This window comes from Acomys russatus, chromosome 21 (assembly GCF_903995435.1).
Source record: "Acomys russatus chromosome 21, mAcoRus1.1, whole genome shotgun sequence".
Lineage (NCBI taxonomy): Eukaryota > Metazoa > Chordata > Mammalia > Rodentia > Muridae > Acomys > Acomys russatus.
Genome location: NC_067157.1, coordinates 35,897,484 through 35,910,728, shown reverse-complemented (window position 1 = coordinate 35,910,728; position 13,245 = coordinate 35,897,484).

Genomic DNA, 13,245 nt, shown 5'->3' with positions numbered 1-13,245 from the left:
ATTTGTCACACAGATTCCCTCGTTCACTTGAAAGGAAACAGAGAGCCATGAGTATGAAGGATCACCGGATGCTGTGGTCAGGATTTCTTTCCAAAAGAGAAAATTTAATAAGTATTTTCCTAAATTAAATTATAATTTTACAGTTATATTTTATGTTATAAGTAGGCTGTTAAATCAAATTCTATACACAACCTCCGGTAACTTTAGAGCAGACAAGAGAGTTTTCCTCCTAATGAAGTATAATGTGAAAGAGTTTGAAGAAAGTAGCTTACAAGGTCCATTTCCCTGAGGAGAGACTGACCACCTAGACAGAAGCCACAAGGTTAACTGACTTAGGAACTTAGCAGAATTTGGGGTCTGTTAGCCCCAATCTACACAAGTCAAATTTGATGACCAATCAAGAAATAGTTCATCTTCTGAGGACATATTTAAATTAACCAAATTTCCAAAGACTAGTGTATAAAAACTACACTACTCACTTATTTGTTTATTTAAAATTAAGTTCAGGACTGGGATATAGCTTAGCTGGTAGTGCCTGCCTAGAATGCACAAGGCCCATTATCACAAAAACTAAATGTTGTGGCACAAGCCTGTACTCCCGGCATTTTGGAGGTAGAGGCACAGGGATCAGTAGTCCAAGACCATCCTGAATTGCATGAGATCCCTTCTCAAAAATAACGACAAAATACTAATAACAATGGTGATGGAGATGATGTCTGTGATGATGATGATGATGACCACGATGACAGCAATGATGACAATGATAACATGAAGCTCAGGCCTCTAACAGAAGTTATCTGCTTGTGTTTATGGTGATGTACCAAAGAGACATATCAACAAGTATGTTACATAAAGAATGGTTTTTGTAAAACAAAACAAAACAAAAAGGAATGAGTTGTGTTCTCTGAACATGGAACCACACACAATTATGGATTTTACTGCACTGCCATCATCAAGTTCTCAGAGCTGTGTACTTTTGTCATCTTTATGGGGACAGATAAAGAAGGCCAAAAAGACTTCTGGTTTTGGTTTTTACCAATGTTCCCCTCCCTGGCCTACTTCCATCATTTCTTATTGACTTTCAGTGTCTTTCACCATATTACAAGCAAATTTATGCCATTTGATCATTAGAATTAACGTGGCTTGGTTGGTTTTCTCATTCCAGCTTTCCTGAAGACTGGCACATTACCTGTAATAGTTGGCTTCAGAAAGTAAATAGTGAATCTAAGCAGGGATAGCACCAAGGTGATTCAAACCTCAAAGTGATTGCAGTATAGTCTGAGTTAGGAGAAAATTCCACCACCATTTTAAGAATTACAGTCTACTGTATGGGCAGATGACCCCATAGATAAAATGCTTGCCATGTGAACATAAAGACCCCACACATGGGACACACTTCTAATGTTAGTGCTGGGGAAGCAGAAACTGATCCTTTGCTAGCTAGCCAACCCAACCCACTTCCCAAGTTACAGACCAGTGAGATACTGTTTCAAAAAAAAAAAAAAATGGCATAGCAAGTACACCAAGCCTGTAGACATGAATTCAAGCTCCAAGACTCACATGGTGGAAGGAGAAAAATCAATCCCTGAAGCTTGTCCTCTTGCTTCCATATATGTGCTATGTATGCTGAGAGAGTGAGAGAGAGAGAGAGAGAGAGAGAGAGAGAGAGAGAGAGAGAGAGAGAGAGACAGACAGACAGACAGACAGACAAAGAGAGAGACAGACACAGAGACAGACAGAAAATATGAGAGGGAAACAGAGAGACAGAGACAGACAGACAGACACACACACACAAACACACACACAGAGGGAGAGAGAGAGACAGAAAAAACGAGAGGAAGGGAGGGAGAGAGAGAAGAGAAGAGAAGAGAAGAGAGGAGAGGAGAGGAGAGGAGAGGAGAAGAGAAGAGAAAGAGAATAAATTAAAGTAATTTTAAAGCATAATGAATATAAAACAAACTGGGCAGTGTCTGCGGACTGACAGCCAGTATTGTTTTCCAGTCTCGACATGCTTGTGCACGTAATGTGAAAGCACGCACACACACAAAACCTTCACCTTCACACACATGAACATGCATAGGTAAACACATATGCAAGAACTGCAGCTTAACAGAATCACGAATGTTTCTAGAGTGGTTCATTCGATGGTTTATTATCTAATTCTCAGAGTTCCTGTCCTGTGCTCAAGCTTTAATAAGCTGCTCCAGTTCAGCTACCGATCCTTCCTATGTGCTCCAATTTTTGGCTTGAACTTGGAATGAGACCCACACTTTCTTCTGTTGTGCTGGATTACATAATGGCTCAATGTGCTAACTTTAGAGACAGAAACCAGCAAATTGGCCCCATGTCAGAAAGTTCTTCTTTTCCACTTCACTGGCTGACTCAACGCAGAACCACTTAGCCCAGGGGTCTCTTGTGAGTTTGCTCCTCCACTCTGTAAGTCACCTACGTCTCTGGCTTGAGAGCTGGACCGTTTTGTGGTTTTTCTGCTAGAAATCAGACAACCAATGACAATCTTTCCTCTGGTTTCTAACCAGAGTTTGCAGCCGTCTAATTCACATTTTCTGGAGTTTCCATTCATCACATTTGGCTCCCCTTTTGCTTTCTCATTGAATGTCAACCATAAGCTTTCTCTGGCCTAACACGTTTTTGATAGTTCTGGCATCTCTAAGGCATTCAATATAATTGGTGTTAAAATTATGAAATTGCAGCTCTTTTAAAACAACATTTAAACGTGTGATCTTTAAAATAAATATATGCTTAACTCTGTCCCCATTTGGCCTCTCCACCTTTGCAATTACATTTGTTTTCTCCTTCAGCATAATACTCTTGTTTTGAATAGCAAGAAAAAAAAATAACAATCTGCGACTATATAAAGACCAAGGTCACCAGAAGTTGCTATGAAAATTATACGAGCTGGCCTAGTATCCATTAACAGGACACTCGGATCTTTGTGGCTCTGGGTGTTGTTTCATCTTAGAAGATGTCTGTAGTGGCTGCTTACCTGGATGCTTCCTTAGGTCCAAGATGCATTCTAAGGTTCCTCGAGGGATACTAAGTTCTCTGCTTATTTGCAAGGGAAAGTACTTAACTCAAGGACTTCTGAGAATTGCTCAGAATCAGACTCAAGTAGCTACTGCTACTGTTGGGAACACACTGCAGCTCTGCTCAATCTCCATTTATAATCTCTCAGGCAGGAATAGCTGTGTAACCATTATTTCGCATTCCCCCAGCTGTTGTGATGCCATCAAACTCCAAATACACAGCACTCACTGTTTGTTCAAGGTCTGACTCAGGTGAAATTTCACAAAGTTGAGAAAGGAACCTCACAATACAAGATACTGTGAACAATGGTGGTATCTTTTATGGTAAATTACAATTTTAAAAGTCCATAAAGCAATAAAATGTTAAAATTCAGTGAGGCCATGTCTCCTAATCTACCCTAATGAGAACATCTCCTTTGGGCCGCTAGGGCTAAAGTGTCCTGATGAGCTTTGCCAAAGACTGGCTTAGACTGACCACCAATCTCTTTCACAGGTGAGGTCTACACAAGTGAGGCTGAGAACATCAGAGCATTCAGCCTTCATTCGTTAATGCAAGATGTCTGCTGATGAGCTTCATCTCCAAATCTATTTTGGATGTTTCCTGAGATTTCCAGGGGCAACTAAGGGCTCATAAGTGCTCAGACCACTGTGTCTGACCAGCCCTTTATGGAGGCTGCTCAGAACCCTCACAGGCAGAGCTATGTCCTTGATGGTGGGGAAGGAGGCAGTGCTTGTGTATAAGGTATGTGTGTTTGAATGTTTTGTTGTGGTATGTGTGCACAGTATATGCATAGAATACATGGGTGTGAAGTAGGAGCGTACATGTGAAGTGTGTCTATGGTATGATGTCTATATATTATGTAGTATATATGTGATGTGTGCACATTTGCATGCGAACTGTGGGATAGTTATTGTGAAATGTAAGTACTATGCATTGTGTATACATGATATGCATTCTACATTTGTGGCATGTAGTATGTGTGTGTGTACACAATATGAAATGTGGTGTGTGTGCTCTGGTTTGTGTGTGTGATACATACACAGTATCTTCATTATGTGCTGTAAGTGATTTCGTGGGTGGAGTAGTGAAAATCTGTTTCCAAGACCCCCAGCTACACCACATCTGTCCCTTGAGCCTGTGAGTCAGATGAAAATGCCACTTCCTCCATTTCTATCCAGACTCTAGACAATGCTGTCAGGTCTAGCTGGAGAAGAAAAGTAATGGCATTTCTCTAGCTCTTAGAGTCCTAGTATCTAGCTTCCCCAAAGGTGACTCTGCGCTACTTCCCACCACCAAACTGTTCACTACTCCTTTGGCCAAGATCGAAAGTTCCTAACATGTCAATAGAATCAGTCTGGCTAAGTAAAGAGCACCTCATCATGAGATGAGTCTAAGCCTATCTTCTAGACAAGTTAGGACCTTGTATTATATCAGCTTATCCATTAATAAAGTAATTTAGCTCCTCAATAAATAATCTTGATCTCTTAGCATGTGCTCAGCAAGGAGCTGGTAGCCATGAATGCAATCATAAATAAGATAAATGAGGTGTGTCTGTGAGCACTGAACTCAGCTTAATGAGAGAGGCACACAAGGAACAGGCAATTTTAATACCTTGGCTGCAGATGAAATGGTTAATAGAGGGTAACAGGGGAGGAATATCCTAAAAAGAACCTCAGCAAAGACTTGTAGGGAAGACATATCTAGATAAAAGTGTGATTGGCCCATAAAATGTACAACAGGGATTTGTAAAATCCCAGCACATGTGTGTAAAGGACCAAAACACTGAAAAGACAACATTATAGCGAACCCAAAGATCAGTGTTGGGAGAAACTACAAGAGGCTAATGTGGGTAAGAAAATAAAAATTAGGGTTACATTCCTCAAAACATTCTTAAAGACAGAGAGTAAACTGATTCCTCCATGGACATAAATATCTGAGTTTGATCTAGAGGACTTATGTTAAAAAGTGGGGTCTGGTGTTGGGTGCCTATAGTCAAGACTAGCACAGTAGAGACATGGAAATCTCTGGAATTCATTCATGGAACAGCAAGCATGGACTAACTGGTCAGCTTCAGGCCAAGTAAGACACCCTGTATCATACAAAGCAAGATGTGCAACCCCTGAGAAACAATATCTGATATAGATAATTAGTTCCAACATACCTGTGCACAATCATTCATGTGCGTCTCAAATATGTGGATTCCTCCTCCATCCAAAAGGACACACACACACATACACACACACATACACACACACACACACACACACACACACACACACACACACACACACTTTCAGAAATTCACCTGAATCATTCCATTTGAAACAGAAATGCAGAAATCTACATTTTAAACAAATTCTCTAAGTAGGGGTAGTCCGCCACAGGGTAAAATTTGAGACTCATTAGATTAATTCAAAGCAAGCCAGATGAGCCAATCTCAATAGTTTTGACTTGTTCCCAAAATCGAATGGGAAGCCATGTTGGGCAATAAAGTGACATGACTAAGAGGTGTGCTTTTGATAGCTTGCTGTGACAGCAATAAGTACTAAGAGAATGGGCAGGTTGGGCAACAGCGAGATCTCTCTGCCTACTTGAGCTGAGATCATTAGGTTGAAGTCCATGATTTCAGCATACTTAAATACAGAGATTACCAAAAGATGGTCTCAGCTGAAATCACATCCAGGTCCATTGAGACCTGACTACCAGCCTTCCCATTTGCCAAGAACTAAGCAATTTCCCAAGATTAAATACTTTAGTCCTAAAACAAAAAAACTCTCAGGCAACTGGAATGATATATTCACCCTCTGCAAATCATATTAATTGTCAGGAATGAACCAGATGATAATCAATCAAGTGACATACAATTCTTGATGTGGTTTTATTTTTTTAAGAAAACCTGAGATTAAAGTAGTGTTTAATAGTGTTTAATATTTATTCTTTGAGAATTTCATACATGCATACAAGGTATGTTTGGGTCATATTATGTCTACCTCTAACTCCACATGTACTCTGAGTCTTTCTGCCCATACTCTGACACACACACACACCTCTAAGTCTGATCAATGCTGTCTGTATCTACTAGACCATGAGCACCTTCCAGGGCTACATCACTGAAGAAAACTGACTTTCTCCCCCTGGCAGGATGGCCATTCCAGGCTACAGAGGAAGAGGTTACAGCTAATACATATGAGACTTGATAGGCTGAGGTCAGATATTAGGGGAAGAGGGCTCCCCTGTCTGAGTACTAATGAAGGGAGGGAGAGGGGATGAGGGAAGGAGGGGAGATTGGGAAGGAATGAGGGAGGGGGGCTAAATCAGGATGTGAAGAATTTAAACTGCAGAACAGGCAGGTAACTTATGTTGCTAATCCTACCATATGGGACTAGCTCTGAGACTGGCTGAAACATGAAAAATCTAGGCATAGACAATGCTTCTTGTTGACTAAAGAACCCCTATGAATTACTATTAGATGCCATTCTTCATATGGCATGAATGCAGATTTACAAATGTCTTCTTTTCCTGCTCATACAAAGATCAGAAATCCAGCCTTAATTGTTCCATGCACCATGCACACCTTTTATACACTTATAATTTTAGGACTGTATAACGCTTGTGAGAAATTACATGCTTTGAGAACAAAAGAACCAGACACTGACATTGGATGAGACCTGACAGGATGCATTCCTCGCATCATGCTGGACTTTGACATCCTGTTTGGAGAAAGTGGTTGAAAAGAAAGAAAGGGGAATATAGAAATGTACAGAGAAGCTAGAACAAAAAGTAGATCAGTGAATCTACTCCTCAACTTAATGCCTCAATTGTCACTCACAAAATATTTTTAATTCACTGATATAGAATCTTGTATATAGATGCAAAATAAGTTCTAGATACAGTGGTATAGAATTCAAATGCAAGATTATTCTTCATACACATTATACATATATGTATGCATATATATATTTCTACTCTAATATGAGTTATTGTACCCACATAACTTAATTATAATACAAGGTTTATTTCCAGTGCTTTGAAAGTGCTATCAAGTTGTTTAGGAGAAATAAGTTCTACAAATTACATGTTAGTAGATTAAATCATGGTCATGTCAATTGCTAGTCTACTTTTATCACAAGAATATACCTCTTAGGTATGGCAGATAGATGTGACTCTATAGAAAGATAAGGTCTTCAAAAACCCAGAGACATGCAAAATATGGCATTTAAAAATGCTTTTATTACTTTAAAGATTCATTGACAATGAGACAGGTTAACTCCTGGCAACACCCAGCCTACCTCAAAAGAGGATGATGAGCATCAAAGAACCTCCTCATGGAGATGGCTTCAAATGTGGCAAACTAGCCACTGGGCAAAAGGTCGTCATTTCTACCACAAACAGGATTCTGCCTAAAAAAAAAAGGGGGGGGGGCAAGCTTGGATGCAGGCAGAGTTGATGGCCAAACTCTGCCAAGACAGGGTAAGCTAGTCCTCAACACTTCTTGCCTCAAAAATATGTCTGTCAGATATATTGGGCCAGAAGGCTGAAGAAGATGCTCCAATGTTACAGAGAGTTTTGGGTGACTATTCAAGTAGAAAACTGTCTCTGTCATCTTTTCATTTGGAAAGCTACTAACCTGCACTCCCGGCATACTCAGATAATCAAGTTTACTCCTTCTCGAGTCTCTGAGGGAGCTGAAGACCAGGTAGCTTAGTTTTACAATGAAGCTTAATTGGTTAGGGATTAAGATGTTTTTAGATCCAGATAGGTGTTCTAAATTGATAATGACAAGATGTGATGGAGATTGATTTACATTCAAAAATTTAGACTCACCAAAATAGGAAAGATAGTTTCTTCAAGGCTGTCAAATACAAATAGCTGAAACACTAAGAATGTAACATTTATATAATTCCTGATTGTGTCACGGTTCTTCTTGCCATAGGCAATCTATTGTATACATGTATAATAATATAAATGTATATGTACAAAAATAAAATAATTAAAAAAAAAGAAAACTGACTCTTCATCCCCAAGTATAGTATAGTATAGTATAATTTGGTATAATGTACTCTCTTCATATGTATTATATACTATATTAAATTAATTGTATTATATAATATATATTTTACATATACATACATATACTATATATTTTATATATTAAATATTATACAATATGACATAGTATATATAAATATACATACATACATGTATTTTCATATATTATTTATAATATTATCTCATATATGTGCTGAGAAACTGCTGACATGGCACAATAGGAATAGTGCTTGCTGCACAAAGATGAGGGTTGAGTTAGAATCACCAGGAGGCCTGTAATTTAATCCCAGTTTCTGGAAACAGAGACAGGCAGCCTGTCAGGCTGAACCTGTGAGCTCTAGGCTTGGAGAGAGGCTGTGTCTCAAAAAATAAGGTTGAGAGCTGTAGAACACACTAAGCATACAAAAAGAACGAAATCAAAACAATCCTTCATGGTTTAGAAAACTGGCCCCAACGACACTATAGCTTTAATTCAGGTCTAAAACAAACAAAACACTGGCAATGCTTTTCCGTTTGCAGAAGCAGAGCTTTCCGGCATGGTGTTGCAATCGGGAGACGGGTGTGTTGTGAGGAAATTGTTTTTACAACTCATACTTAAGGGACTGTGCTTGTAAATGATTTACTCTTAAAAATACAAAAGGAAAAAAAAATCAAGGTTACTTCAGCTGACTCCGTTCCCCTTTTTTCAGCAAGAGGGAAAGTGGTGGAATTATAGCATACCTGCCTGGAATAACCAAAAAACCTGTGGTAGTTCAAAGGCTTATACTAGCTAGAAAGGTGACAAACGTTTCTCTTAGAGAAACACACACACACACACACACACACACACACACACACACACACACGACGACACAGTCGAGGAATTTTATTTGAGTGATAATTTTACACATCAATCCACTGATTCTGTGGTACTAGCAGTAGTGCTTTACCAGGATGAATTTCCACCTCAGTATATAGCGGATATTAAGCAATATGCAATACTTTTTAAATTGTAGGTACTTATTTTAATAAGCAATGGAAAAAAGATAAAGATAGTAGGCCAAGCCCGTGATTTTGTGGATTTTATTCATTAAGATAGAAATATATTTTTTAATTTAAAATAAACTTTAATTTGAAAACAAATAAAATCCTTTTTTTGGGGGGGTGGACAGGGTTTCTCTGTGTAGCCTTGGCTGTCTTGGACTAATTTTGTACACCAGGCTGGCCTCGAACTCACAGCGATCCTCCTGCCTCTGCCTCCCGAGTGCTAGGATTAAAGGTGTGTGCCACCAGCGCCCAGCATAAAATCCATTTTTAAAATATCTAGTAAACAATTATAAAGGTTATAGCAGAAGCGTGTGAGAGGGGCAACCCAAAGGTAAGGGATAAACTTGTCAAAGTGACAAAAATAACTATAGATTGTCATCATTCCAAGGTGAAGTGAAAATTTCTTTTATATTTCAAAATTTAGTCTCTCAACTTGCTAATCTCCACTAGTTCAAACCAGCATATGACGTATTTCCAGAGCAACTGACACACCAAAACAGCAATAACACAAAAGCAAGATAACTAAACAGAACATTTTAAGTGTCATATTTGTATCAATCAGACCACAAAGAATCTCATTTCCCAAGAGGGTTTTGTGTCATGTGAAGAGTACAACAGCTACTCAGTTCTCCTGCTTAGTTACTTCAGGGGGGACACACTCAACTAAAGGGTAGAGTTCACAACAAAATCACTTACACCAAAGGCAATGTATGTATGTATGTATGTATGTATGTATGTATGTATGTATGTATAGACACAGACATATATGTGTGTATATAAGGTGTGGGTATATATACACACATACATACATTATATATACATAATAGATGATAGATAGATAAAAATAAACCACAAACCATACACACACACCCCAACACACACAAACCACATCCCAAAATTAAAGTTCTTCAACTATTATATTTGTAGCTCATCTATTTCCCAGATGTTGAAAAAGAAACTTTCTTGAAAAATAGAGTACGTGGATTTATTAACTAGGATTTAGAATCAGCCCTAATGTTTTCCTAAAAAGAAGTTTTTGGAAAACTGTATGCAAAAGGAAAAAATAAGAGACTTAGTACCCTATGAGCATATACAGGGGGAGGAGGCACCCCTCAGTCACAGTCATAGGGGAGGGGAGTAGGGAGAAAGCAGGAGGGAGGGAGGAATGGGAGAATACAAGGGATAGGATAACTATTGAGATGTAAAATGAATGAACTAATTTTAAAAAATTTAAAAAGAAAAAAGCTTAAAAATGCCTGTTGTCAGACTTGATTTTCTCTGCTTCACGACCTAATTATTTATCATGAGACCACACTTTCAGCTGAGCTTTGTGCTTTGTGATCTTATGGTTGACTAAGAGCAGGGCACAGATCAAACCGGAGTTTTATGCTCAAAAATGTATTTTTTTTCCTTCTTAGCTTTATTTTCCTTGTTTGTTTTTCAAAACACAATTTCTCTGTGTAGCCCTGGCTGTCCTGGAATTCATTGTGTAGACCAGGTTGGTCTCAAACTCAGAGATGTGTCTCCTTCTGCCTCCTGAGTACTGGGATTAAAGGATTTTGCCACCATGCTGGGCCAAAAATGTAGTTTTTTAAATGTTAACAGGATTGTTTTTCTTCCAAGAAAAGTCCTAGCTCAAAAATAACATAAGATAAAATAAAATAAATAAAAATCATAAAACATTGAAATTCAGCCTTGGTCTGTTCTCTAACTGACCATATTGACTGTTGCCCAGTTGCTATAATCTATAGGAAGTCAGCAGGTAAGGCATTGCTCTGGGTTCCTTATTTGTTAATTTACATCTAATAACAGAAACATTTTCTATTTTATACAGCTTCTAATTTTTAACATCAATGTTGCTATGGAGCTGCAATATTTTGGATGTCACAGAATCACAAAGAAGACTCTGAAAATATCCTTGGGCATTGGGTTTTATAGAAATGCCTGTACCTTAAATAAAACATCCAAGAAATATTCTTGCTTCCAGTAACTAAAACCATCTTTCCCCTTCTAGAAAAGTATAGAACATCACGTTGGTGATGCTGGTGCCAAGTGCTGAAGCAGATGCTTTGTTTCAAATTCCATCACTTGCACACACTCACTCTTGGCTTTGGGCTATTTACCTAGCCTCTCACTATCCTCATCCATAGACTAAAGATTGCTGTAGTACCTGTCTCATAATGTTGTTAGAAGGATTAAAGAGGTGATGCTTATGAAGTACTTTTAAAAGTATCAACCACATAGTTTGTTCAGTAAATTAGCTTCTATCATAATCATTAAGCAATCACTCACATCCTTGTGCAAATTGCCATGAGCTTATCTATAGTCACCATTTTTTTTCTTTTTCTTTTTCTTTTTCTTTTTCTTTTTTTTTTTTTAATAATCACCATTTTTAAAGATCCATTTCCTTGGAAATAAGCTGGAAATCACTAAGAAAGGTTTTTGTGTGAGGGGTCCATGAGCTTTGATAGCACAATGACTACCTGGACTTGGACTTGGTCTCCATGCTGACGTTACCGTGGAGTGAAGGGGAGGACAGTACAGGTTGTCTGTAGTTCTGAGGTCTTCCCCTGCACCTTTTTTAAAAATATTCTTTCACCAGCACTGTACTCCTTGAGAAAGGAAAGGAGGTAGTTACTTAAGAATATTCCAGAAATAAAACTGAAGAAAACAGAAGCCAAGACTGCTTTCATATCCCACAACAGATCAAAATTTGAGAGAAAATTGCACAGATAGACTAAATGGTTTGAAATACTAGAGAAGATATTAATGTAACCCATGACATCAGTAAGCCGAAAGTGATGTGTAGAAAGCTTGGTTTCATTTAAATTGCTATGGGTTGCATAACTCCTGATGAGTCATTACCTTTTTACTAAATGTGGATTAGAATAGCTTTTCTCCAAAGATGACTGCACGCAAATGCAGGGAACCTACATTACTTCTTCTTTTATACTGAATGTAGAGGCAGCATATGTTTATTATTTAAATTGAACTGTGTCTAAAATTAAATTTTCAGATGTTATCACTAGACTTTTGTTGAAACATCTTTAGCACTAAGCACATATTTAGCACTTTCTGCTGTAATGCGAATTGTTCCCACAAATATGTTTTCTCTATTATTTTCATTGTGTGTGGGGAGGGGGTGTCTGGGCACATGTTCATCTGTGTGTGGGTGTACAAGCAGGTGTACACTGGAGGACAGAGGTCAACCTTGAATGTTTTCCTTAATCACTTTCCACCTTATTCTTTGAAGTAGAATCTCTCCCTGAACCTTGAGTTCACTGATTAGGCTCTGTGAGTGGGGCAGGAAGCTCCCAAATGCTGAGCTTATAGACACAGGTAGCCACATCCAGCTTTGTTTGTATAGGAGCTGGGAAGCCAAACTCAGATCCTCACTTTTATCGGGCAAACACTCAACTCACTGAGCCACTGGCTGAAACTACCATCACCCCTTTACTTGATCTCACCACCAATCATAAAGCCCACAGGAACCTCACAATTAAAAAGAAAAAAAAAAAAGATGTGTTAGTGTTTTTAACATGGACTAGCCCCTAGATGAATCTCTTCTTCACGGCATCCTAGAAATAGAATATTATCAGAAATTCTCAAGGCTTTTCAGCCCTTTGTTGGAGTATGAAGGAAAGAAGGAAAGCAACTTTTTCTTTTTCTTTTTCTTTTTTTTTCCCCCTCCCGTGTCCTTTGAAATGAGGCCTGTTGATCCAAAAGGCTTTTCCTACTATGTGAAAAGTTTAAATAAAGAAAAAAATGTTCTCATACATTCCACATTGACACAACAATAGAAATAAAAATAATGCTATCCTGTCTGGGCCTTTCAGAGTCTCCAGCCTTTGATTTGGCTTACGCCTGGCCTGTTTGCCAAGAGATTTAAGACTCCAGTGGAAGGGAAGAGACTCGGAGCCCATCACTGGTTCAGGACAATCTGATCTTGGATGAGGCCCAAAGAATTCAACTGGATCTGAGATTGAAATATAGGACTGGACAGTTGATGTTTTGCTTACAAGCAACTGTGTTTTTAAAATTCTGTAAATTCCCTTCTTGTATTTTAGACAAAGGTTAAATCAAGGATGTCAGTCAGCTGGTTACAATAATGTGACCATTCCAGTG